The 27215-nt window shown below is 47.2% G+C and overlaps 1 protein-coding gene and 1 long non-coding RNA gene across 2 annotated transcripts in view; one reads left to right on the plus strand and one right to left on the minus strand.

The window, feature by feature from the left end:
* The window catches only part of LOC133362964 (neuroligin-2-like), a 96417-nt gene that overhangs the window by 58649 nt on the left and 10553 nt on the right, over nucleotides 1-27215 (minus strand). The gene's annotated exons all lie outside the window — the stretch shown is intronic.
* Nucleotides 23883-24396, plus strand: LOC133362940 (uncharacterized). Its single transcript, XR_009757553.1, has 2 exons — nucleotides 23883-24001; nucleotides 24074-24396. It is a non-coding gene; the product is annotated as an uncharacterized LOC133362940 (long non-coding RNA).

Raw genomic sequence — 27215 nt, forward strand, 5'->3', positions numbered from 1 at the left:
CGAGGCTCTGGGTTGTTCTTCGTGCTTTTGGAGTCCCTGACCCTCTGCTGACAAGCATCCAGGACCTTCATGATGGTGAGCAGGCCAGGATAAGCTACGTGGCCGCGAGTTGGACCCATTCCCTGTTCACCTTGGGGTGCGAAAGGGATGTCCTCTGGCTCCTCCATAATTTAACATATTTTCGACCACATAGTTCGAGAAACTTTCCATGACTGTACCGGAGGAATTTCCATCTGGTGTTGATACAATTGGAGGCTGATCGATGTCCTTGTGCAGTCCAGTCAAAGGATGGCTCCCTATTATTCAACCATGTTATGGATGCTGATGATCTGGCCATTGCTGCTCGCTCTGAGAAGACGTTAGACACTCTGCTGCTGAACCTGGAACGTGCTACTAAGATATAGGGCCTTTCCATCAGCCCCACCAAAACTAAGCACCTCCATGAATATCTTATGTCATCAAATACTCAACCCCCTCACCTTTCCTGTAAGTTACGAGGCAGTTGTGGAGATAGTGGAGAAGTGTTCGTACCTGGGCAGTGTACTTGTGACCAGCTCCGGTTTGAAAGCAGAGGTCTCACTCCGAATCAGTCGAGCGGCAATGTCTTTTCATCAGCTGCGTAACTCTGCTGTGTGGAAGCTACCTGGTCTGTCGCTCCACACGAAGCATCGGGTCTTCTCGGCCATGGTCATGTCCTCCCTTATTTATGTTTGCGAAATGTGGAAGTAATGCAATATCTGTGTCGGTTTGAAACATTCAGCCTGGCCAGCCTACGATCCATCCTGGGTTTAACCAGGCTGGATTTCGTGAGGAGCTCACAGACCCTTGAAAGATCTGGACAAAATTCCATCGGTGACCTTTCAGGCAAGGCTGCGTTGGCTGGGCCATGCAGCCCACATACTCAGCCACTGCATACCCAAACAGCTTTTGTTTGGCCAGATCGAGTGGGCTATACGGGCGTGGCACGGGCTAGAGAAGATATGGAGTAAAGTGGTACAGCAGGACGTGGAGCTGAGTGGACTTGCCGATGACTGGTACCAGCGGTGTCAAGATCGGCCTCTATAGAGGAGGCTCGTAAAGGACGCTACCGGGCAGTTGGAGGCCTTCGCCCTCCAACAACAACGTAGGGCGGAGGAGCGACGCTCACAACAACGAGCAGAGCGCCGGGTGGCTAAAGCACAGCAAGTTGGTACAGTAGGGGGCACAGGTGGTGCATCAGCCAGTAATCTCGGTCATCTCAGTCAATCGACCCGAGGCACTTGCTGGGTCTGTCTCCCGAGACCTCCTGCCAGCGGGCCTTCGACACTTCACGTGGCCTCAAGGTGCAAATAGCCTGGCACAAGCGCCGAGGTGACGCCACCACAACATAGTAGCGAATGGCGGTTGTTGTTGAGTAATTGAGTGGGTCAGAGCGTTAGTGGGTTGGTGAGTGAGCGAGTGAGCGGGTGAGTGGGTTGGTGAGTAAGCGAGTGAGTGGGTTGGCGAATGAGTGAGTGGGTTGGCGAGTGAGTGAGTGGGTTAGTGAATGAGCGAGTGAGTGGGTTAGTGAATGAGCGAGTGAGTGGGTTAGTGAGTGAGTGAGTGAGTGGGTTGGTGAGTGAGTGGGTTGGTGAGTGAGTTGGTTGGTGAGTGAGTGGGTTGGTGAGTGAGTGGGTTAGAGAATGAGTAAGTGGGTTGGTGAGTGAGTGAATGAGTGGGTTGGTAAGTGAGTGGGTTAGTAAGTGATTGAGTCGGTTAGAGAGTGAATGAGTGGGTTGGTGAGTGAGTGAGTGGGTTGGTGAGTGAGCGAGTGAGTGGGTTGGCGAGTGGGCGAGTGAATGGGTTGGTGAGTGAGTGAGTGGGTTAATGAGTGAGTGGATTAGTGAGTGAGTGGGTTAGTGAGTGGGTGAGTGGGTGAGTGAGTGAGTGGGTTAGTGAGTGAGTGGGTGGATTAGTGAGTGAGTGCGTTGGTGAGTGAGTGAGTGGGTGAGTGAGTGAATGGGTTAGTGAGTGGGTGGGTTAGTGAGTGAGTGGGTTAATGAGTGAGTGGGTTAGTGAGTGAGTGGTTTGGCGAGTGAGTGGATTGTTGAGTGAGCGGATGAGTGAGTGAGTGGGTGAGTGAATGAGTGGGTGAGTATGTGAGTGTGCTTTTGCGACCAGCAATGTAGTGGTGGTGGCAATGAATGACCACCATGCACACGTGTGCACGTGAGGACATGGGACCGTCTGTGCCTGCTAGGCCGAGAGGTTTTTTAGCGCACAGAGAGTTAGTTCAACATTGGACTGCACATCGTTGACAGCTTCCACAGCCCTCAGAGGAGCCTCACACACCAAAGCCACGAAACTCAAACTTACTCTCAGTCCCTAAAGGAATACAACGTTAACACACAAACACACACGCACGCGCGCACATGCTGGAGATGCATGTGCATTTGCATGCATATGGCCCTGAAATGCCTCAGCATCATTTCGATTTAAAGCTTTCGTGACTGCAGGGATTCATCTTCTTGGTTCTTTCGGTAAAGTCACGTAGAAGAGAAGTAATAAAATAATAAAAAAATAAAACATGTTTTATTTTAATAATAACATGTTTTATTTTAATAAAAATAAAACATTTATTATTTTTATTATTTTATTATTTCCCTTCTACGTGACTTTGCCGAAAGAACCAAGAAGATGCCTCGGCATCACAGAGCGACCTTGCATCTCATCTCGAACATGCCCTTGGTGTGCGGTCTAGCCTAGGGGCACCCCCAGCGGCAGCTGTCTCTGTGCATCAGTCTACTGCCAGTAGTAGGGGTGGTGATGGTTGCTGCTGCTACTGCTGTGTTGATTTATCCCTGGGGGGCACCCCCAGTGGCAGCTGTCTCTGTGCTTCAGTCTGTCAGTAGTAGGGGTGGTGATGGTTGCTGCTGCTGCTGCTGTGTGGATTTATCCTTTGGGGGGCACCCCCAGTGGCAGCTGTCCCAGTGCGGGCAGCAGCGATGGGCATTCACATCGGAGCGCACGAATCGCGTAATCCGACCAGCGTCGAATATCCGACCTCAGCAATTGAAACAGCACACACACACATATACACGGGCATGGTGAGGTATGTGTTTCTTTTTTGTTTAACCCGTCGTGTGCGTTTTCAAAAAAGAGAATTTGTTGTTGTTGTTTTTTGAGAAGGGGAAAAAAAGTTTCCAGAGAAGCAAAAAAAAAGTCAAAATCCAAAAAATCCGAAGACGAAAAAATTTTTTTTTTTCTAACACGCACGGAACGGAACCAGCGGCGAAAAATTTCGTTCGCAAAGTGAATTCCCACGTTCAGAACGTTTTGGATTCGTCGCAAACGAGAGAGGCGGAGGAAAAGGTGGTGGTGGTGGTAGTGGTGGGGTGTAAGGGAAGGGGGAATTCGTTTGCGAAAAATATCGTTTCGTTGTTGTGTATTGTTGGGGGTCTTAAAGAAGAATTCTTGCCGCTTGGGGGCTTCCTCGTGTTTGGGGTGAAGAAAGTGGCTCGAGAGGGAAGGGGAGGGGGGAGGGTGGGGGTGGGTGGGGGGTGGTGCTGGTGGTGGTCGAAAGAAAAAAAAATTTGAAAAAATATATAAAACGGCGTGAACAGCTGAGTTTAAAGAGTTGGGGAGTGGGTTTGGGTGGTGTGGGTGGGGTGGGGTAGGTGGGTGGGGAAGGGTGGGTGGGGATGGGGCTGGGTGGGGTGGGTGGGGAGGGGGATGGGGTGGGTGGGCGGGTAGGGAGTTGGGGGTGGGGAGAGTGGGGAGGGGGCTGGGTGGGGTAGGTGGGGAGGGGGCTGGAGTGGGATGGGTGGGGAGGGGGCTAGGTGGGGTAGGTGGGGAGGGGGCTGGGTGGGGTGGGTGGGGAGGGGGCTGGGTGGGGTGGGTGGGGTGGGGGATGGGGTGGGGTGGGGGATGGGGTGGGGAGGGGGTTAGGGGTGGGGTGAGTGGGGAGGGGGGTGGGGTTCGGGTGGGGTGAGTGGGAAGGGGGTTGCGGGTGGGGTGGGTGGGGAGGGAGTTGGAGTGGGGTGGGTGGGGAGGGGGTTGGGGTGGGGTGGGGTGGGGTGGGGTGGAGAGGTAGGTGGTTTGGGGTGGTAGTGTGGCTTTATTATCGCTACAAAAAAGCGGCGGGGGGGTGTGAGATCAGCGCCCGTTCCACCCCCACCACCCCCTTTTAGTTTGACTTGGGGGGGGGGCAGTGAGATGGGGGGGGGGGCGGAGTGGGGGAGGGGGGAGGGGCACAGGTGGTGGGTGGTGGGGCGGTGTTAGAGAGCGCACAAAAAAAGAGTCAAAATTGTCGTGTACCTCGTTCTTCATCTCCCTCATTAGTGGAGAATTCATCTGTGAATTTCTTAGCATTTGTTCCTGTCAGGGGGAAGCACAAAAACAGACAAAAAAAAGACAGGATCAAGAGGGTTTGCCTTGTGGTGCTTGGGGTGGTTTTTTTTTTTGGGGGGGGGGGGGCAGGTGTGGTGGTCAAATCGTCGCGTCTTTGCCGTGGGGGTGGTGGTGGTGGTGGTGGTCTGTTTGGGGGGTGATGGGGAAGTTTGTTAATTTTTTTGAGATTTTTTTTTGCTTAGGGATGGGGGTGCCATACATTGTTTGTTATTGGACAGCTGGCAGCGAATGTTGTTAAGGAGGTTGCAATCGCCCCCCCACAAAATCCACCAGACGCTAGTAGACCCTCACGTACACCACCACCACCACCAACACCACTCCGCTTGAAAAAAAAATATTGGTTGTCGAATATTTTTCCGGAGTGATTGGTGGGGTGGGTGGGGGGTGGTGGTAGTGTTTTACAATTGTTTTTTATTTTGTTTTTAGGAAAGTGGAAAATTGTGTTTGCTGTTGGACGCTGCAGGCAATTTGAAGGGGTTGAAATCGGCCCCATTCTTGCACGTTCATCTTTAAAAACAAATAAAATGTTTTGGGGTTTTCTAATCTTTTTTTTCGGAGAGGGTGCGAGGGTTTTATACGACAAACAAAAAAAATTTCGGGTTGGGTTTTTTGTTTTTTTTAAATTTTTGAGGAAGTGAATATTTGGTTTGTTGTATGACGCTGAAGACAATTTTGTTCGGGGTTGAAATTGACCACCCAAAAGTCCACCACTGCCTCGCCACCCCCTGCCACCACCACCACCACCACCCATCACCACCAACACCACCACCACCATCCACCACCACCCCGCGCTTTAAAAAAAAGATGTATTGGTCGTCGAATTTTTTTGTTTTTACGGAGAGGTTGGGAGGAATTGTACGCTAATGTTTTTTTCCAGCGACCAAAGGAAAATCGAAAAAAGTTGTGCCCCGTAAAAAAGACAAGAAGAACACATCTCGGTATTTTTTTTGTTCCGCCGTTTCAAAAAAAAAATAAGAAAATTTGGGTTTGTTTGGTTTTTTTTTTGGCCCAAAAAAGTCCAAAAAATGTTTATTTCGCTTAAAAAAAACTCTTGTTTTTGGGTTATTGTTTCAATATCTGTGCCTCTGTGTGTATGTGTGTGTGGTTGCTGGAAACCCATCCCCTATGTGTGTGCCACCGGCCTTCACAAGGCGTTGCTGCTACTCGCTACTAACAGCACTTGCCCCGGCAGTCTATGTAGACTATACGGGGAATCCATCTCTTCATCTTTGTATGTACGTGTGACCTCGCCAACCCTAGGTCGACTCAGCCTTCACACGGAGCAACCTGGTGCGGTGTTTAAACATCAGCACTGGGAAGACAAAGGCACTAACAGCATTTGCCCTCAACAGCCCAGTGTGCCCTCCGCAGGGGGCTGGGGGACCTTTGCCTTGTGTGTGGTTAGCAAGCAAACCTCAGCCAGACCCCAAGTTCGATTCCCGATCAGGGCGGTGTCAGAACCGGTCCACGGCCTCCGGCCCTAGGTCGACTCAACCTTAAAATAAACAAACTGGAGCTGAAGTGCGTGAGTGTGCCAACAACAGCACCAAGGGGAGACAAAGGGGGCCGGGCGTGGTGGGATTTCGCCACGACACCACCACCACCACCCACCCACCCCCCACTCATCGTAGCCACCGTGCTAGCACGGCCTTCATGGGTGCTGCTATTTGTTAGCAGCCCTTGTCTGAAGGAGACCTGCGTCGAATACCTAGGAGACATCTTTTTGGTTCTTTCGGTAAAGTCATCACGTAGAAGGGAAATAATAAAAATAAAACATAATAAAATAATTCTCACGACGTTTCGGCCACAACGCAAGCAGCCGTCCTCAGGTGAAGAATGAAACACCACCAAGCTTGGAGCGTATATTTAAGCTACGTGACTTTACCGAAAGAACCATGAAGATGAATCCCTGCAGTCACGAAAGCTTTAAATCGAAAGGATCTCTAGGAGACCTTTGTATGATCGTGTGCGTGTGCACGTGTTTGTAAAGTGCGGTTAAAAATTCAGGAGACAGGGTTATTAGTATGCACCGTGACCCAAATTACAGGACAAATAGGGTTGTTGTTGTTATTATTATATAGGGGAGGAGCTCAAAAGCCAGGACATATATAGGGTAATTATTGTATACGGTGGTCCAAAAGCTAGGAAACATTGGGTTATTATAGAGGACACATAGGGCTTTTATTGCATAGTGTCACCCAAAAGTTAGGTCACGTAGAATTAATCTTCTTGGTTCTTTCGGTAAAGTCACGTAGAATGGAAATAATAAAAAAATAATAAAAAATGTTTAATTTTTTATTATTTTACTATTATGTTTTTACTTTTATAATTTTATTATTTCCATTCTACGTGACTTTACCGAAAGAACCAAGAAGATGAATCCCTGCAGTCACGAAAGCTTTAAATCAACACGTAGACTTTTTTTTTTATAAAGTGGACCAAAAGAAAGGAAATACAGGGTTAAATTACACGTGGTAGCACAACATTCACGACACATAGGTGTATTATAATACAGCCTGGCACTGAAAAGTCGGAAGACGTAGCGTTATTATAACCCAGTGAGGTCCAAAATCCAGGCAACATAGGTGATTATAATACGAGGTGGTGACCTAAAAGTGAGGACACGTTGAGTTATTTTATAGGGAGGTGCAAAAGTCAGGAAAGACAAGGTCCATCTTCTTGGTTCTTTCGGTAAAGTCACGTAGAAGGGAAGTAATAAAATAATAAAAATAAAACATAATGGAAATAATAAAATAATAAAAATAATAAAACTTAATGAAATCAAAGCTAGGACACGTATATTATTTTATTATGTTTTATTTTTTGTCCACGGCAAGAAAATTTGAAAAAAGTGTTGGTTGTTTTTCATTACTTCTTTCAAATTTTCTTGCCGTGGATTTCACACCTGATGATGATTGCTTTTGTTGCAGTCGAAACGTCGTGAGAATTATTTTATTATGTTTTATTTTTATTATTTTATTATTTCCATTCTACGTGACTTTTCAGAAAGAACCAAGAAGATGAATCCCTGCAGTCACGAAAGCTTTCAATCGAAAAAACAAGGTTATTTTTGTAAAGCATGGCCCAAAAGTTAGGACACGTAGGATTATTTTACAAAGTGACCCATAGAAGGTAAACAAAGGGGTTATTGTTGTACGGGGTGGACAAAATGTCAATATTGTAACAGGGTGTGGCGTAAAAGTCAGGGCAAGTTGGGTTATTCTACAGGTTGTCCCATAATTCTCGACACATACGGTTAATATTGTACAGAGTGGCCCAATAAGTAAGGAAACAGCGTTATTATAATACAGCGTGGCCCAAAAGCAAGGACATATAATGGGTCATTAACATACAGGTTGGTCTAAAATTCAAGAGACATCGGGTTACTCTATAGGGAGGCCCAAAAGCCAGGAAACACAGAGTTGGTATTTTGCAGTTTGGTCCAAAAGTCAGGATAAGTAGGGTTAATATAAACATTTTGGTCCAAAAGTCTGAACAAATAGGGTTGTTATAATAGAGGTTGGTCTAAAATTCAGGACTCTTCGAGTGGTTATTGTATATGGTGGCCCAAAATTAAGGGCATATTGGAATATTCTGCAGGGTCGTTCATAATAAAGAAAATATAGGGTTGTGTAATACGTGGTAGCACACAATTCAGGACACGTATGGTTATTATAAAACAGCCCGGCCCAAAAGTCAGGAAACACATGTTTGGTACACAGTGGCCCAAAAGTGAGGACACATTTGGTTATTATGCAAGGTGACATAAGATTCAGGAAACATACTGTTGTTATAATACGGGGTGGCCAAAAGTTAGGACACATGGTTATGATTGTACACAGTGGCCGAAAAGTGAGGAAAAGTATGGTCATTATTGTACAGAATGGCCCAAACGTCAGGAACAGAGGGTTATAATAGTACAAAGTGGCCCAAAAAGTGAGGACACATTGGCATATTATACGAGGTGACCCAAAAGTCTGGATACATAGAGTTATTCTATAGGGAGGCCCAAAAGTTATTATTGTACAGAGTAGCATAAAAGTCAGGACACGTCGGGTTATACTGGTAGTAACCTCCTGATTACACCAGCCCACAGGGGATTATTGTGTCCGTCCGTCCGTCGTGCATCCAAAAATGGGAGGGGTGGGGCTGGGTGAAGAGGGTAGGGTGGGGAGGGGCTGGGTGGGGAGGGAGGGGCTGGGTGGGGAGGGGCTGGGTGGGAGGGGCTGGGTGGGGAGGGAGGGGCTGGGTGGGGAGGGTGGGGCTGGGTGGGGAGGGTGGGGCTGGGTGGGGAGGGAGGGGCTGGGTGGGGAGGGTGGGGCTGGGTGGGGAGGGGAGGGTGGGGAGGGGCTGGGTGGGGAGGGTGGGGAGGGGTTGGGTGGGGGGTGGGAGGGGTGGGCTGGGTGGGGAGTGGCTGGTCACCCCGTGGTGCCCTTATAAAACTCAACGTTTAACCTACTCATGCCGGCTTGTGCCCGCCCTCACAGTCGGGAATTTTTGCGGAATACACCACGCTGCCGTTGACCCTGGCCATTGACCGAGCAACCCGACGTTCCTACCAGCTCCCTCCGCAGGAATGTGTTTCTACAGGGTGGTTCAATAAGTCTCGACACATAGGGTTGTGATTCTACAGGGTTGCCCCCAAAAAGTAAGGAAAATAGCGTCATTATAATACAGCATGGCCAAAAAGTCAGAACAAATAGGGTTATTATAATGAAGGGAGCCCAAGAACCAGGACACATAGGGTTAGTAGTGTACAAGTTTGGTCAATAAGTAATTCAACACAGGGTTATTCTATAGGGAGGCCCAAAAGTCAGGAAACACAGAGTTATTATTGTGCAGTGTGGTTCAAAAGTCAGGACACGTAGGGTAAATATAATACATCGTGGTCAAAAAGTCAGAACAAACAGTGCCATTAAAATACAGGTTGGTCTAAAATTCAGGACACGTAGGGTTATTCTATAGGGAGGCCCAAAAGTTAGGAAACAGAGTTATTATTCTATTGGAACCTCATTTGCCAGTAGCAAAATATGATAATTGTTTTTTTACCCTTTTATCTGGCAACAAAACTGACACCTTTTTTTACAAGGAGTCATGTTTGCATTGACCACAAGTACATGCAGTTGGAATGCAAACAAAAAACATAACTTTGATAATGTATGCACTGCCCTTGAAATTGATTGGTCCACACGCGAGACGGCTTTCCTTAGAGCCTAGTCTCACATGGTGTTGCCAGATAAAAGGGTAAAAAAACAATTATCATATTTTGCTACTGGCAAATGAGGTTCCAATGGTGTAAATGCTTTACCCCGAGCTCTCATACTCTGATGGTGCATTGTCCTTGAGTTGTGCGCCTTTTGGCGTCATCTGGTCCAACACCATGTGAGACTAGGCTCTAAGGAAAGCTGTCTCGGGTGTGGACCAATCAATTTCAAGGACAGTGCATACATTATCAGAGTTATGTTTTTTTTTATTCCGACTGCAGGTATTGTGGTCAATGCAAACATGACTCCTTGTACAAAAATGTGTCAGTTTTGTTGCCAGATAAAAGGGTAAAAAACAATTATCAGAGTTATTATTTTTCAGTGTGGTCCAAAAGTCAGGATAAGTAGGGTAAAAATAATACATCGTGGTCCAAAAGTCAAAACAAATAGTGCCATTAAAATACAGGATGGTCCAAAAATCAGGACACTTTTGGCTGGTTATTGTATATGATGGCCCAAAATTCAGGACATATTGGAATACTCTGCAGGGTCACCAATAATAAAGGAAACCTAGGGTTATACAATACATGTGGTTGTACAAAATTCACGACACACAGGGTTATTATAATACAGCCTGGCCCAAAAGTCAGAAGACAAAGCGTTATTATAACCCAGTGTGATCCAAAAGCAAGGACCCATAGGGTTTTTATAATGTAATGTGAGGATATATCCGGCTCACTGACGTATCACAACACGAAATGATGATTGGCTGTGCCAATCCTGGTTTATAGCTAATGGGGGGAAGCCTAGGGGCGTGGCCCTGACGTAATGGAAAGGTGACAGCTGCAAGTAGATGATTGGTTCTGCTGGCTTTGGCCACAGCCAATGGGGAGACGAGTCAGGGGCGTGGTCCCGGGAGCTTACGAGGGAGCCTGGAATATTCCACGGAGGCTAACCAGGATTGGTGGAAACGTACCACGTGACCCGAGTATTAAATAGGGGTGGAGACGAGCGACACGTGGTCAGAACGGGAACGAACAGAGGAGGGGGGCCACGCGGGGGCGGGGCTCCGGGTTGCCACGTGGTCCGGGTTGCCACGTGGTCCAGGCTGCCACGTGGTCCAGGCTGCCACGTGGTCCAGGCTGCCACGTGGTCCAGGCTGCCACGTGGTCCAGGCTGCCACGTGGCAGTGCGTCTCTCTATCTCTATCTATCCCACTGACGCTGCCTGTCAGCAGCGCGAAGGAAAGTTGTAATACAAGTTGAATAAAAGGCGGATTCCAGAAGTCGCCTCAACGACCTTAATTACAATAATAAAGAGTGGCCCAAAAGTGAGGACACATTGGGTTATTTCCAAGCTCACCCGAAATTCAGAATACATAGGGTTGTTATAATATGGGGTGGCCCAAAAGTGAGGACACAAAGGGTTATTATATATTCTTGGTTCTTTCGGTAAATACAAAGGGTTATTATTGAATAGCGTCGCTTGAAAGTAGTTAGTGTACAGGATGGTGTAAAAATCAGGAAACTTTGCGTTATTTTACAGGGTTCCCAATCAATCTGGACACATAGGGTTGCTATTGTAGTGGGTGGTCCAACATTCAGGACATGTAGTGTTAGTATGGTACTGGGTGGCTCAAAAGGAAGTAAACAACCTTAGTTTAATACAGCGTGGGCCAAATGTCAGACTAAATAGGGTTATTATATTTCGATTTAAAGCTTTCGTGACTGCAGGGATTCATCTTCTTGGTTCTTTCGATAAAGTCACGTAGAATGGAAAAAATAAAATAATGAAAATGAAACATAATCAAATAATTGTCACAAGAATTATTTTATTATGTTTTATTGTTATTATTTTATTATTTCCATTCTACGTGACTTTACCGAAAGAACCAAGAAGAGGGTTATTATAATAAGGGTGGCCAAAAAACCAGGACACACAGGGTTATTATAGTACAGGTTTGTCCAAAAGTCAGTAAATATAGGGTTATTTAATATGTGGTAGCACAAAATTCAGGAAACATAGGGTTTACACCATTGGAACCTCATTTGCCAGTAACAAAATTTGTTAAATGGTTTTTACTCTTTTATCTGGCAACAAAACTGACACATTTTTTTACAAGGAGTCATGTTTGCATTGACCACAATACCTGCGGTCGGAATGCAAACAAAAAAAACATAACTCTGATAATGTATGCACTGTCCTTGAAATTGATTGGTCCACACCCGAGACGGCTTTCTTTAGAGCCGAGTCTCACATGGTATTGCCAGATAAAAGGGTAAAAAAAAATTATCATATTTTGCTACTGGCAAATGAGGTTCCAATGGTGTAAATGCTTACCCCGAGCTCTCATACTCTGTTGGTGCATTGTCTTTGAGTTGTGTGCCTTTTGGCGGTAACTGGCTCACACATAGGGTTATTATAATACAGGATGGCACAAATGTCAGGACACGTAGATTTGTTCAATTTATTGTATTCAACGCAGGCATTAAACATTCTAATTGAGTATTCTTTAACTGAACAGTTTATCGACTTATTATCATAATATCTCATCGCTGTAGAGGGCACCTTAATTCCGTGGCTTTACAAATAAGAATTACCATGAACTTTGGAAGATTTACACCGTGCAACTTTTGTTGTTGTATTAACAACAACAACAAAAAGCCCTGACTTAATTACGAAAGATAAGTCGTCCATCACTCGCTCGTGTCGATGACAGAAGCGAGCTCAGACAGCTGTCAAACTAATAATGAGGTTGAATTTTGATTTAAAGCTCTCGTGACTGCAGGGATTCATCTTCTTGGTTCTTTCGGTAAAGTCACGTAGAAGGGAAGTAATAAAATAATAAAAATAAAACGTGATAAAATAATTGTGAGAATTATTTTATTAAGTTTTTTATTTTTATTTATTTTTTATTTTATTATTTCCCTTCTTTCGGTAAAGTCACGTAGAAGGGAAAAAATAAAATAATAAAAATAAAACATAATAAAATTATTCTCACAATTATTTTATCATGTTTTATTTTTGTTATTTTATTATTTCTCTTATTTCGGTAAGGTCTGTCGGGGAGACAGCGTCTGAATGAAATTCCTCTTGATATGCAAATTGCTTTGTCAAGGCGCTCTTCCCCCTCCAACCCAGATGAAATATACGCTCCAAGCATGGTGGTGTTTCTTTCAGACGCTGTCTTCCCGACAGACCTGTTCTTCACCTGAGGACGGCTGCTTGCGTTGTGGCCGAAACGTCGTGAGAATTATTTTATTATGTTTTATTTTTATTATTTTATTATTTCCCTTCTACGTGACTTTACCGAAAGAATCAAGAAGAAGGGAAAACCCCTATATTATATGTTGGTATTGGCAAAGGAGGTCTAATGATGTAGATGCTCACCCCGAGCCCTCATTACTTTGATAGTGCATTGTCTTTGAGCTGTACGCCGTTTGGCGTCCTCTGGTCTAGCACCAATTGAGACGAGGCTCAAAAGAAAGCCGTTTCTGGTGTGGACCAATCAGTTTCAAGGACAATGCAAATATTATCAAAGTGTGTTTTTTGTTTGCATTTTGACCACAAGTATTGTGGTTAATGCAGACATGATTCCTTGTTAAAAGGTTTCAGTTTGGTTGCCAGAAAAATTGGGGAAAACCCTATTACACTGGTCAACATACTTTTTCTGGCATAAAGTATTTCAAAGGTTTTAAGGTAATTTTGGGGTGCTGATTCCAAATCTGGCATCAGTTTTTGTCTATCACATCAGGTTTTTGAGATATCAAATATTGCATTTTCAATAAAAATTGCAGAAGAAAAATATTAAATAAATGTGGATATCCACATAAAATGATAATATAAACACACTATCCTAAAAATACAGCACCATATTGTAACACTAAAGCAGTCGCTGACTCGCAACAACTTGCAATCATAAGTGACAGAGTTAATTTCGGGTAAAATCAATGAAAATGGGGTATGCCGATAGCATAAAAATGAGATGTGATAAAGCAAATCTGAGATCAGATTTGAAATCTGCACCCTGAAATGAGTCTAAAACAGCTGCAAAAGTCCAGGCCAGAAATAGTTTTTTTTTTTGACCAGTGTTATTATCATAATTGTTTTTTACCCTTCTATCTGGCAAACAAAACTGACACTTTTTTTACAAGGAGTCATGTTTGCATAGACCACAATACCTGCATTCATAATACAAACAAAAAAAACATAACTCTGATAATGTATGCTCTGTCCTGACACCTTGTAAAAAAGGTGTCAGTTTTGTTGCCAGATAGAAGGATAAAAAAACAATTATCATATTTTTTACAGGCAAATGAGGTTCCAATGGTATAAATGCAGTGTTATTATATTTTGGTACTGGCAAAGGTGGTCTAATGATCTGTCGAACTAAACGGAATAACCACGCGTGATTTGATCAAATGGTGCACGCAATAACCCCACGTTCCACCGACTTTTGTGTCACCCCCCGTTTCACTGCGACAAACATCTCGACCTGTCCCGGGCCTCCCTCCCCTGGATCAACCTCAGCCTCAAATGGGGAGACAAAGACGGCCGGGCGTGGTTCATGGCCACCCCCCCCCCCCCCCTCGTGTGTGCCCTTACCTGGCCTGGCCTCCATAGGCTCTAATTCTAGATTTGAAGCTTTCGTGACTGCAAGGATTCATATTTTTGGATTTTTTTCGGTAAAGTCACGTAGGTAAAAAATTTAAATTTAAATAATAAAAGTAAAATAAAAATTAACCCGTAAAAACAAAGTTTTTCACTATAAATTCTTTATGTGCGTGGCATCGGGGCGGCTAGAGTCCTCTCGTCCTCTGGCTTGAGATGGCTGCCACCTATGGGTCAGATGATTGTCTGCCAGTATTAAGCAATTGGTAATTAAATATCTAATTTTTTCCCCTAAACAGTGTAAAATTTGGGAAAATTTTTTCACGAAAATTAATTGTCACGCACAACGAGTCTGTGTGCAAAATGTCAGCTCGATTGGATCACGGGAAGTGGGTTAAAAAACGACCGAAAGATTTGCACGGTCGTAAGCAAGCAAGCAAGCACGCAAGCAAGCAAGTGAACTTAATACAAGTAAACCCGTAAAAACAAAGTTTTTCACTGTAAATCCTTTATATGCGTGGCGGCTAGAGTTCTCTCGTCCTCTGGCTTGAGATGGCTGCAATCTATGGGTCAGATGATTGTCTGCCAGTATTAAGCAATTGGTAATTAAATATTTAATTTGTTTTCCCTAAACAGTGTAAAATTTTGGAAAAAAAATTTCACGAACATTAATTGTCTGGCACAACGAGTCTGTGTGCAAAATGTCAGCTCGATTGGATCACGGGAAGTGGGTTAAAAAACGATCGAAAGATTTGCACGGTCGTAAGCAAGCAAGCAAGCACGCAAGCAAGCAAGAAAGCGAACTTAATATAAAGGATTTAAAAATAGCAGCCGCACCTTTACATCAGCCGCACCTTAACAACTCTTAGAACCTCCCAGTTCAACCATTCTACACAACAAAGACTCATTCCTGGCAGCGATTTCAGCCGCATCACTTCTACATAACAAAAGGCTCAGTCCCATTTACACGCACCTTGACATCAGCCGCACCTAGTTTACACAACAAAGGGCTCATTCCTAACAGCGTGCTTTCAGCCGCACCGAACCTCACAATAATAATATCCAGGGGCTACCTTGGCTCCTCCCACCCTCAACCAGTATATATACAAGGACGATTAACTGAACCGGTCCTGGGCCTCCCCTAGGTCGACTCAGACTCAATTGAGTACCTGGTGCTGTGTGCAATAGTAAACATCGCCACTGGGGAGACAAAGGAGGTCGGGCGTGGATACTGGCCACCCCCACCTCCTTGTGTACCGTTCCGGACCTTCATAGGTGCTCGCTAACAGCACTTGCCCCTACAATCTGTTCGAGGCTACACGGGTGGATCTGTGTTCGCATCGAAACGTTGCCCATGCGTGCTCATTGGAGTTGCTATGTGGGTGTTGCGCTGGAGGTATGTAACGGTGGACGCCGTTGGAGTGTGGGCCACTGTGGCCGATGGATGTGAACGTCCATTTAGTGGTGGCCACGTGTGTCAAAGAAAGAGTATGAATCCTTGCAGTCACGAAAGCTTCAAATCTAGAATCAAGGAAAGTTGAATTTGAGGCCTGAATTTCGATTTAAAGCTTTTTTTAGTGACTGCAGGGATTCATCTTCTTGGTTCTTTCGGTAAAGTCATCACGTAGAAGGGAAGTAATAAAATAATAAAAATAAAACATAATAAAATATGCAGGGATTCGTCTTCTTGGTTCTTTCGGTAAAGTCATCACGTAGAAGGGAAGTAATAAAATAATAAAAATAAAACATAATAAAATATTATGCAGGGATTCGTCTTCTTGGTTCTTTCGGTAAAGTCATCACGTAGAAGGGAAGTAATAAAATAATAAAAATAAAACATAATAAAATATGCAGGGATTCGTCTTCTTGGTTCTTTCGGTAAAGTCATCACGTAGAAGGGAAGTAATAAAATAATAAAAATAAAACATAATAAAATAATTCTCACGACGTTTCGGCCATCAAACGCAAGCAGCCGTCCTCGACAGAACTGGTCTTCACCTGAGGACGGCTGCTTGCGTTGTGGCCGAAACGTCGTGAGAATTATTTTATTATGTTTTATTTTCATTATTTTATTATTTATATTCTACGTGCTGACTTTACCGAAAGAACCAAGAAGAGGAATTTTGCATATTTATGGAAATGCAGACGGGAGTGAGTTAATAAACGCGTCTAAATTTCGATTTAAAGTTTTCGTGACTGCAGGGATTCATCTTCTTGGTTCTTTCCGTAAAGTCACGTAGAAGGGAAGTAATAAAATAATAAAAATAAAACGTAATAAAATATTTTTATTATTTTATTATGTTTTAATTTTTATTACTTTATTATGTTTTATTTTTATTATTTCATTATGTTTTATTTTTATTACTTTATTATGTTTTATTTTTATTATTTTATTTCTTCCCTTCTACGTGACGATTTTAACGAAAGAACCAATAAGTTGAGGCTTAAAGTTTGGCGAATGACGACTGGACGATCCGATTGGCTGCCACTCACAGACACCAACCATCACCATCATCACCTCCATCATCATCATCATCGTCGCTTCCATCACCTCCACCACCACCACCATCATCGCCTCCATCATCATCACCGCCATCATCACCACCACCATCATCGCCTCCATCATCATCACCGCCATCATTACCACTACCTCCATCATCATCTCCATCGTCAATGGTATCACCAGCCGTTCCATCTCCATCACTGCCATTACCACCATCAACACTACACTGTGGTGACCCACCAATACCCCTGACATCTCTGTGTGAGTCCATGGGTCTCTGTGTAAGTCTATGGGTCTCTGCGTGAGTATATGGGTCTCTGTGAGTCTATGGGTCTTTGTGTGAGTCTATGAGTCTCCGTTAGAGTCTATGGGTCTCTGTGTGAGTCTATGAGTCTCCACGTGAGTCTATGGGTCTCTGTGTGAGTCTATGAGTCTCTACGTGAGTCTATCGGTCTCCGTGTGAGTCTGTGGGTCTCTGTGTGAGTATATGGGTCTCTGTGTGAGTCCATGGGTCTCTGTGTGAGTCTATGGCTCTTTGTGTGAGTCTATGGGTCTCTGTGTGAGTCTATGGGTCTCTGTGTGAGTCTATGAGTCTCCGCGTGAGTCTATGTGTCTCTGTGTGAGTCTATGGGTCTCTGTGTGAGTCTATGTCTCTCTGTGTGAGTCTATGGGTCTCTGTGTGAGTCCATGGGTCTCTGTGTGAGTCTATGAGTCCCTGTGTGAGTCTATGGGTCTCTGCGTGAGTCTATGATTCTCTGTGTGAGTATATGGATCTCTGTGTGAGTCTATGATTCTCTGTGTGAGTCTATGGGTCTCTGTGTGAGTCTATGGTTCTCTGTGTAAGTTTATTGTTCTTTGTGTGAGTCTATGGGTCTAAGCGTGAGTCAATAGGTCTCTGCGTGAGTCCATAGGTTTCTGTGTGAGTATATGTGTCTCTGTGATTCTATGGGTCTCTGTGTGAGTCTATGAGTCTCCGTTAGAGTCTATGGGTCTCTGTGTGAGTCTATGAGTCTCCGCATGAGTCTATGTGTCTCTGTGTGAGTTTATGAGTCTACGTTAGAGTCGTTGGGTCTCCGCGTGAGTCTATGTGTCTCTGTGAGTCTATGGATCTCTGTGTGAGTTTATGAGTCTACGTTAGAGTCTATGGGTCTCCGCGTGAGTCTATGTGTCTCTGTGTGAGTCTACGTGTCTCTGTGTGAGTCTATGGGTCTCTGCACGAGTCTACGGGTCTCTGCGAGTCTATGGGTCTCTGTGTGAGTCTATGGGTCTCTGCGCGAATCTATGGGTCTCTGTGTGAGTCTACGTGTCTTCCGTTAGAGTCTATGGGTCTCCGCGTGAGTCTATGGGCCTCTATGTAAGCAGTGCTCTCTCATCGTCTCCGATAGGGCACATTGTAAACCCACCGGGTGAGAGAGAGAGACACACACACAGACCCAGCGTTGGAACACAGCCTCACTAACAAGGAGCCTATCTGTCCACCCTGTCCCCTAGGTAGACTCAGCCTTAAGTGAGCACCTGCTGCCGTGTGCAGTAGTGAACATCGCCACTGGGGAGACAAAGGCGGCCGGGCGTGGTGCTGGCCATCCACCCTCTCGTGTGCCGAGCCGGCCTTCATAGGTGCTCGCTAACAGCACTTGCCCTTGCAGTTTGTTAATGCTATACGGGGGATCTTTGTCTTTGTGTGTACACGTATGTGTGTTTACGTTTGTATACACGTGTGCATGTATGTATACACGTGTGTGTGTACACATGCGTGTATGTACACGTTTGTGTGTGTGCGTGTACACGTGTGTGTGTATATGTACACGTGTGTGTACACGTGTGTGTGTGTGTACACGTGTGTTTACACGTGTGTGTGTATGTGCACGTGTGTGTGTTTACACGTGTGTGTGTACACGTGTGTGTGTGTACACGTGTGTGTACACGTGTGTGTGTGTATGTGTGTGTGTCAGTTAATCACACGCACTGGCATTTAACAAACGTAATGAATGAATTAAAACACTCCAGGGCCGATGTGTTTTTGTTTTTGCGATGAATCCTTCCTTTGCAGGTGAGTCTTTCATTTCTGGTCACGCAAAATAAATTGTTAAATAATAATAAAATAATAAGCACAACCCCAAAAACCGAACCAATAACAACAACACACGTAAACAAAACGAACACAACAACAGCAGCATCATCATCATCATTATTAAAAACAATTTAAAGAGTCTCCAAACAACATCAAATTACACGAAAGCAAAAATTAATCAACAAAAAATATTCCATCATTTAAAATAAGGGAGACGGAGGAGCAGAACGAAGCAACCGATGTGGGGGGGGGGGGGGGGGCAGAAGAGCAAAAAAAATACAACCGAAAAAAGATTAAAACCAATAAAATGTTTAAAATAAGAAAAAGAAAAAAATACTTAAAAAAAAAATTGACAAAAAAATCCGTACGGAAGGTAACGAAAGAAGGAACGGAATGGGTAGGTTCGGTTCGGTGGGTGGGTCGGTAGGTAGGTGGGTAGGTAGGTGGGTGGGTAGGTGGGTAGGTAGGTGGGTAGGTAGGTGGGTGGGTAGGTGAGTGGGTAGGTGAGTGAGTGAGTGAGCCATGAAGCCTTGAAGAAAGAGAGACGTTAACCTTACCTCCTTTTTTACACACTTTTTTCCCCGGCTTTCGAGCACATTCCTTGGATATTCGTTTGACTGCAAAAATGAATAAAATACTAGGGAGTGATAACATAGGCTCGCAGACCGTGGGAAAAGGGTTGGTTGCCCAAAAAATGATCATAAAAAATAATAATAATCTTAAATCTTAGCGCGGGCGGGAAAGATAACGTTGGGGGGTTGGGGGGTAGGTAAAAGGTGGGAGCAAACAGCCCATGCGGGGTGGGCGGACGGGGTGGATTGTGACGATGGCCATTGTGATGATGATGATGATGACGCGTTGCATCAAACTACACAACAACAGCAGCAACAACAACAACAGCAGCCACCAACAACAACAACAACGACAACCAAGCAAGCAACAATCGCCCAGAACTCAACACGATATCGGCCGATTTCGCGACTCGAATTGCTCTTTAGAGGAGATGTCAGCCCGGCCGTCGAAGCCGTGACGGTTTAGCCCTCGTTCTTGTCCAGGAAAATTGAGTTTTTCGGGTTCCGTACGTGCACAAAACGAGTCGTGTGTCTATTCGTTTTGCGTTTCTCTCCGTCGCGATGGGACTGCGTGGCATGAACGTTGAATATGTATAAGGGCGCACCACGGAGTTGACCAACAAGGTCTGAATCGGTCTGTAATTAAAAAAAAAACTAAGAATATTAACAGAGTTGTTTGTGTGTGGCGGGGGAGGTGTGAGTCTATGGGTCTCTGCGTGAGTCTATGGGTCTCCGCGTGAGTCTATGGGTCTCTGTGTGAATCCATGGGTCTATGTGTGAGTCTATGGGTCTCTGTGTGAGTTTGTGGGTCTCTGTGTGAGTCTGTGGGTCTCTGCATGAGTCTATGGGTCTCTATGTGAGTCTGTGGGTCTCTGCGTGAGTCTGTGGGTCTCTGCGTGAGTATATGGGTCTCTGCGTGAGTCTATGGGTCGCTGTGTGAGTCTCTGTGTCGTTGTGTGAGTGTATCGGTCTCTGTGTGAGTCTATGGGTCTCTGTGTGGGTCTATGGGTCTCTGTGTGGGTCTATGGGTCTCTGTGTAAGTCTATGGGTCTCTGTATGAGTCTATGGGTCTTTGTGCGAGTCTATGGGTCTCTGTGTGAGTCCATGGGTCTCTGCGTGAGTCTATGGGTCCCTGCGCAAATCTATGGGTCTCCATGTGAGTCTGTGGGTTTTTGCATGAGTCTATGGGTCTCTGTGTCAGTCTATGGGTCTCTGCTAGTCTATTAGTCTCTGCATTAGTCTATGGGTATCTGTGTGAGTCTATGGGTCTCTGCGTGAGTCTATGGGTCTCTGTGTGAGTCTATGAGTCTCCGTGTGAGTCTATTCGTCTCCGTGTGAGTCTATGGGTCTCTGTGTGAATCTATGAGTCTCTGTGTGATTCCATGGGTCTCTGCGTGAGTATATGGGTCTCTGCATGAGTCTATGGGTCTCTGTGTGAATCTATGATTCTCTGTGTGAGTATATGGGTCTCTGCATGAATATATGGGTCGCTGTGTGAGCCTATGGGTCTCTGCACGAATCTATGAGTCTCTTCGTGAGTCTATGGGTCTCTGTGTGAGGTTATGAGTATCCGTGTGAGTCTATTGGTCTCCGTGTGAGTCTATGGGTCTACGTGTGAGTCTATGGGTCTCTGCGTGAGTCTATTGGTCTCCGTGTGAGTCTATGTGTCTCTGTGTGAGTTTACGGTTCTCCGTGTGAGTCTATGGGTCTCTGTGTGAGTCTATTGGTCTCCGTGTGAGTTTATGGCTCTCTGTGTGATTTTATGAGTATCCGTGTGAGTCTATTGGTCTCCGTGTGAGTCTATGGGTCCTTATGTGAGTCTGTGGGTCTTTGCGTGAGTCTATGGGCCTCTGTGTGAGTTTATGGGTCTCTGTGCCAGTCTATTAGTCTCTTTGTTATCTATGGGTCTCTGTGTGAGTCTATTGGTCTCCGCGTGAGTCTATGTGCCTCTGCGTGAGTCTATGTGTCTCTGCGTGAGTCTATGTGTCTCCGTGTGAGTCTATGTGTCTCTGCGTGAGTCTATGTGTCTCTGCGTGAGTCTATGTGTCTCTGCGTGAGTCTATGTGTCTCTGCGTGAGTCTATGTGTCTCTGCGTGAGTCTATGGGCGAGTAGCCCACACAGCTCACAGCAGCAGCAGCAGCTGCTACGAAGGGTGGTGGACAACCCACGCCAAATCGCCCCCCGCCCTCGCTCCTGACCCGCATCAGCCTAGGACCTCGTTGAGTTTTGGGAGATTTTTTAAAATTTCTGCTGCTGCTGCTGGGGGAGGGGCGAGGGGAGAGGGGAGGGGGGGAGTGGCCAGGGTTAGCGGGACACGATGGGATGGGATGGTCGGGTGAGTCGAGGTTGGGCGAGATCGTGAGTGGCGGTCTGAGCGCGCACACACACAGACAGACAAAGATCCCCCGTGGCGATGTTTACTGCACCACCGCACAGAGGTACTCGTTTGAGGCTGAGTCGACCTAGGGGAGGCCCACCACCGGTTTAGATAATCGTCAGCGTTGTTGGCTGTGGACGTGAATCGAACGTGGGTGGATTCGCAGCGCAGCGCGCTAACCACTGTGCCACCACTCCACCCACACGCAAAGACAAAGATCCCCCGTATAGCCTCAACAGACTGTTGGGGCAAGTGCTGTTAGCAAGTACCTATGAAGGCTACCGGCACGGCACACGAGGGGGTGGGTGGCCAGCACCACGCCCGGCCGCCTTTGTCTCCCCAGTGGCGATGTTCACTACACACCGCACCAGGTACTCATTTGAGGCTGAGTCGATCTAGGGGTAGGGCCCAGATAATTCGTGGCCCTGAGCTGGGAATCTAACTCGGCATCTCTCCGTCGGGCTCGTGACGCGGCAGCGCTAACCGCTGCATCACCGCTCCCCCCCCCCAGTCACCACCAGTCACAGACACACACAGACAGACACACACACAGACAGACAGACACACACACAGACACAGACACACAGACAAACAGACACACACAGACAGACACACACATACAGACAGACACACACAGACACAAACAGACACACACACAGACAAACAGACACACACACAGACAGACAGACACACACACAGACAGACATACACACACAGACAGACAGACACACACAGACACACAAACAGACACAGACAGACAGACAGACACACACACAGACACACACACAGACACACACACGCAGACACACACACACACACAGATACACACACACAGACACACACAGACACACACACAGACACACACAGACACACACACAGACGCGCACACACACAGACACACACACATACAGACACACACACACAGACACACACAGACACACACACAGACACACACACACACAGACACACACAGACACACATACATACACAGACACACAGACACACACACACAGACACACACACAGACACACACAGACACACACACACATACACAGACGCGCACACACACACAGACGCGCACACACAGACACACACACACACAGACACACACACACACAGACACACACACACAGACACACACACACACAGACACACACACAGACACACACAGACACACACAGACACACACACAGACACACACACACAGACACACACAGATACACACACACAGACACACACACAGACACACACACAGACACACACAGACACACACACAGACGCGCACACACACAGACACACACACATACAGACACACACACACAGACACACACAGACACACACACAGACACACACACAAACAGACACACACAGACACACATACATACACAGACACACAGACACACACACACAGACACACACACAGACACACACAGACACACACACACAGACACACACACACACACAGACACACACACACAGACACACACAGACACACACAGACACACACAGACAGACACACACAGACACACACACAGACACACAACACACACAGACACACACACAGACACACACACACACACACACAGACACACACACACACACAGACACAGACACACACACACAGACACACACAGACACACACAGACACACACACACAGACACACACAGACACACACACATACACACACAGACGCGCACACACAGACACACACACAGACGCGCACAAATGCAGAGCGGGATCTCGTGAAACGCAAAGGCAAGCGGGTGGCTCAGTAGTGGTGGTGTAGTGAGCGGTGGGTGTAGTGGTTAGCGCTACGCTGCCCTACGAAACCCGGTGACCCGAGTTCGATTCCCGCTCACGACCACCAAAACCACCGGTGACGATTATCTGAACCGGTCCTGGGCCTCTCCTAGGTCGACTCAGCCTCAAACGAGTATCTGGTGTAGCGGTGTGAACATCGTCACTGGGGAGACAAAGGCGGCCGAGCGTTGTGCTGGTAGCAACCCACCCCCTGGGTCTGGGTGTCTCTCTCACAGTGGGTTCACGATGGCCGTGTCAGAGACACTGAGAGGCTGGGTTCGAGCCCTGGGTCTGGGTGTCTCTCTCAGTGGGTTTACGATGGCCGTGTCGGAAACACTGAGAGGCTGGGTTCGAGCCCTGGGTTTGGGTGTCTCTCTCTCTCTCAGTGGGTTCACGATGGCCGTGTCAGAGACACTGAGAGGCTGGGTTCGAGCCCTGGGTCTGGGTGTCTCTCTCAGTGGGTTCACGATGGCCGTGTCAGAGACACTGAGAGGTTGGGTTCGAGCCATGGGTCTGGGTGTCTCTCTCAGTGGGTTCACGATGGCCGTGTCGGAGACACTGAGAGGCTGGGTTCGAGCCCTGGGTCTGGGTGTCTCTCTCTCAGTGGGGTCACGATGGCTGTGTCGGAGACACTGAGAGGCTGGGTTCGAGCCCTGGGTCTGGGTGTCTCTCTCTCAGTGGGGTCACGATGGCTGTGTCGGAGACACTGAGAGGTTGGGTTCGAGCCCTGGGTCTGGGTGTCTCTCTCTCAGTGGGTTCACGATGGCCGTGTCGGAGACACTGAGAGGCTGGGTTCGAGCCCTGGGTCTGGGTGTCTCTCTCTCAGTGGGTTCACGATGGCCGTGTCGGAGACACTGAGAGGCTGGGTTCGAGCCCTGGGTCTGGGTGTCTCTCTCTCAGTGGGTTCACGATGGCCGTGTCGGAGACACTGAGAGGCTGGGTTCGAGCCCTGGGTCTGGATGTCTCTCTCTCATGGGGTTCACGGTGACCGTGTCAGAGACACTGCAAGGCTGGGTTCGAGCCCTGGGTCTGGGTGTCTCAGTGGGTTCACGATGGCCGTGTCAGAGACACTGAGATCCTGGGTTCGAGCCCTGGGTCTGGGTGTCTCTCTCATTGGGTTCACAATGGCCGTGTCGGAGACACTAAGAGGCTGGGTTCGAGCCCTGGGTCTGGATGTCTCTCTCTCATGGGGTTCACGGTGACCGTGTCAGAGACACTGCAAGGCTGGGTTCGAGCCCTGGGTCTGGGTGTCTCAGTGGGTTCACGATGGCCGTGTCAGAGACACTGAGATCCTGGGTTCAAGCCCTGGGTCTGGGTGTCTCTCTCGCTCTCTCAGTGAGTTCACGTTGGCCGTGTCGGAGACACTGAGATACTGGGTTCAAGCCCTGGGTCTGGGTGTCTCTCTCTCTCTCTCAGTGGGTTCACGATGGCCTTGTCAGAGACACTGAGCGGCTGGGTTCGAGCCCGGGGTCTGGGTGTCTCAGTGGGTTCACGATGGCCGTGTCACTGAGCGGCTGAGTTCGAGCCCTGGGTCTCGGTGTCTCTCTCTCATGGGGTTCACGATGGCCGTGTCAGAGACACTGCGAGGCTGGGTTCGAGCCCTGGGTCTGGGTGTCTCAGTGGGTTCACGATGGCCGTGTCAGAGACACTGAGATCCTGGGTTCAAGCCCTGGGTCTGGGTGTCTCTCTCTCTCTCAGTGGGTTCACGTTGGCCGTGTTGGAGACACTGAGAGCCTGGGTTCAAGCCCGGGTCTGGGTGTCTCTCTCGGTTCACGATGGCCGTGTCAGAGACACTGAAGTCCTGGGTTTTAGTGCAGTGAGTTAATGTTCTCCGCCTGGTAACCAATGACTCATGGGGAGAGAGATCCATCGGTACCGGTGGCAATCACCTCTTTCAAACCTTTTTACTGCTTTTTTATTATCAGGTATGGCCCCTCTGAGTTACGTGGCTCTTTTTAAGAAGCGACCTGGCCACCAAATGATAGCAGTTCAACGAAGTAGCACATCATCATCACGTTGACATTTATAGAGGCAGCCAAATCCTCTAAACGTGTGATGTTGATTCTAAATGTGAAAAAAACAGGAGGACCCCGAGATAAAATCCACTCGATCATGGGGAGAGAGAGAGACAAAAACTCGAAATATACAGCAGCAGGCGTTGTCAGGGTCGAAAATGAACCCACGCCCTCCTGTATACAAGGCGAGGTAGTCAACATCTCCAAGCCACCGTGATGATGACGAGAGAGAAACTTAGACTCCAAGTATACAACAGCAGGCGTCACCAGGGTCAAGATCGAACCCACGACCTCCTGTAGACCAGGCGAGGTAGTTAACATCTCCTAGCCATCGTCATGATGATGTGAGAGAGAAAGACGCAGACTCCAAATATACAGCAGCAACAGGCATCGTCAGGTTCGGGATCGAACCCACGCCCTCCTGCATACCAGGCGAGTGGGCCTCACCTGGTTAAAAAAACAATTAGTTTGAATACTCTTCGTTCCTTCGGTAAAGTCACGTAGGTAAAGAAATGTAATAAAAAAAAAATGTAATTTTAATTTCATTTTTTTACCTACGTGACTTTACCGAAAGAATAAAAAAAAATTAATTTAATTATTTTTACCTACGTGACTTTACCGAAAGAATTAAAATTAATAAAAAAAACATTTTTTTATTTTAATTTCAATTTTTTTTACCTACGTGACTTTACTGAAAGAACTAAGAGTACGAAATCCTTGCAGTCACGAAAGCTTCAAATCTAGAATTACTTTGAAACTGCCGCGGACTCCGAGGAGCTGCGTCATCACCCTGGTGGCAGAAAGAGAAATAAATCCACGAGTTTCTTTGCCCCCTTCCCACTCCAATTCGCCCGTGCAGGATACATGGGTATGGAATGACGTTGCAGTGTCATGACTGACGTCACAGTGAGCGTGATGGGGAGGGGGGCAGAGGCAGAGGTCGCAAACGGGTTTTGATTCCTTGCCCGTACCCGTACCCGGCCGCACCAGGGTCGCAAACGGGTACCCGTACCCGGCCGTGTACGGGTACCCGTTCCCTACCCGTACCCTACCTGAAATGAGTGACAAACGGTGACTCACCAGTGACTCACGGCCTACCCGTACACGTACCCGGCCGCACCAGGGTCGCAAACGGGTACCCGTACCCGTACCCGGCTGGGTACGGGTACGGGTATCGGGTACCTGATTCCGACCTTTGAGATGAAGCCATGTTGCAGGCGCGGGTGGGTTGATTCTAGGAACTTGAATTGTGAGAAGAGACAAGACGTTGGGAAATGAGTGACGAACGGTTACTCACCAGTGACTCACGGCCTACCCGTACCCGGCCGCACCAGGGTCGCAAACGGCTACCCATACCCGTACCCGGCCGGGTACGGGTAGCTGGGTATCGGGTAGGGTACGGGTATCGGGTACCCGGTTGCGACCTCTGGGCAGAGGTACGTCCCGACGTCTATGCATGTGGGTCCACATAGCGCACATCAGTCAAGGTACAGCTGCAGTGGGAGGCTGATCGATGCCCGGGTGCGGTCAAGGGATGGCTCCCTTATTGGTCAACCACGTTATGTCTGCCGATGATCTGATGATTGCTGTTCACTCAGAGGAGGAGTTGGGGGCGCTGCTGCTGAACCTGGAGAGTGCCACTAAGAGGTGGGGCCTTACCATCAGCCCCAACAAAACTAAGCACCTGCCTGG

Source organism: Lethenteron reissneri, unplaced genomic scaffold, assembly GCF_015708825.2.
Source record: "Lethenteron reissneri isolate LAM-NWPU_2019-01 unplaced genomic scaffold, ASM1570882v1 scaffold_1638, whole genome shotgun sequence".
NCBI lineage: Eukaryota > Metazoa > Chordata > Hyperoartia > Petromyzontiformes > Petromyzontidae > Lethenteron > Lethenteron reissneri.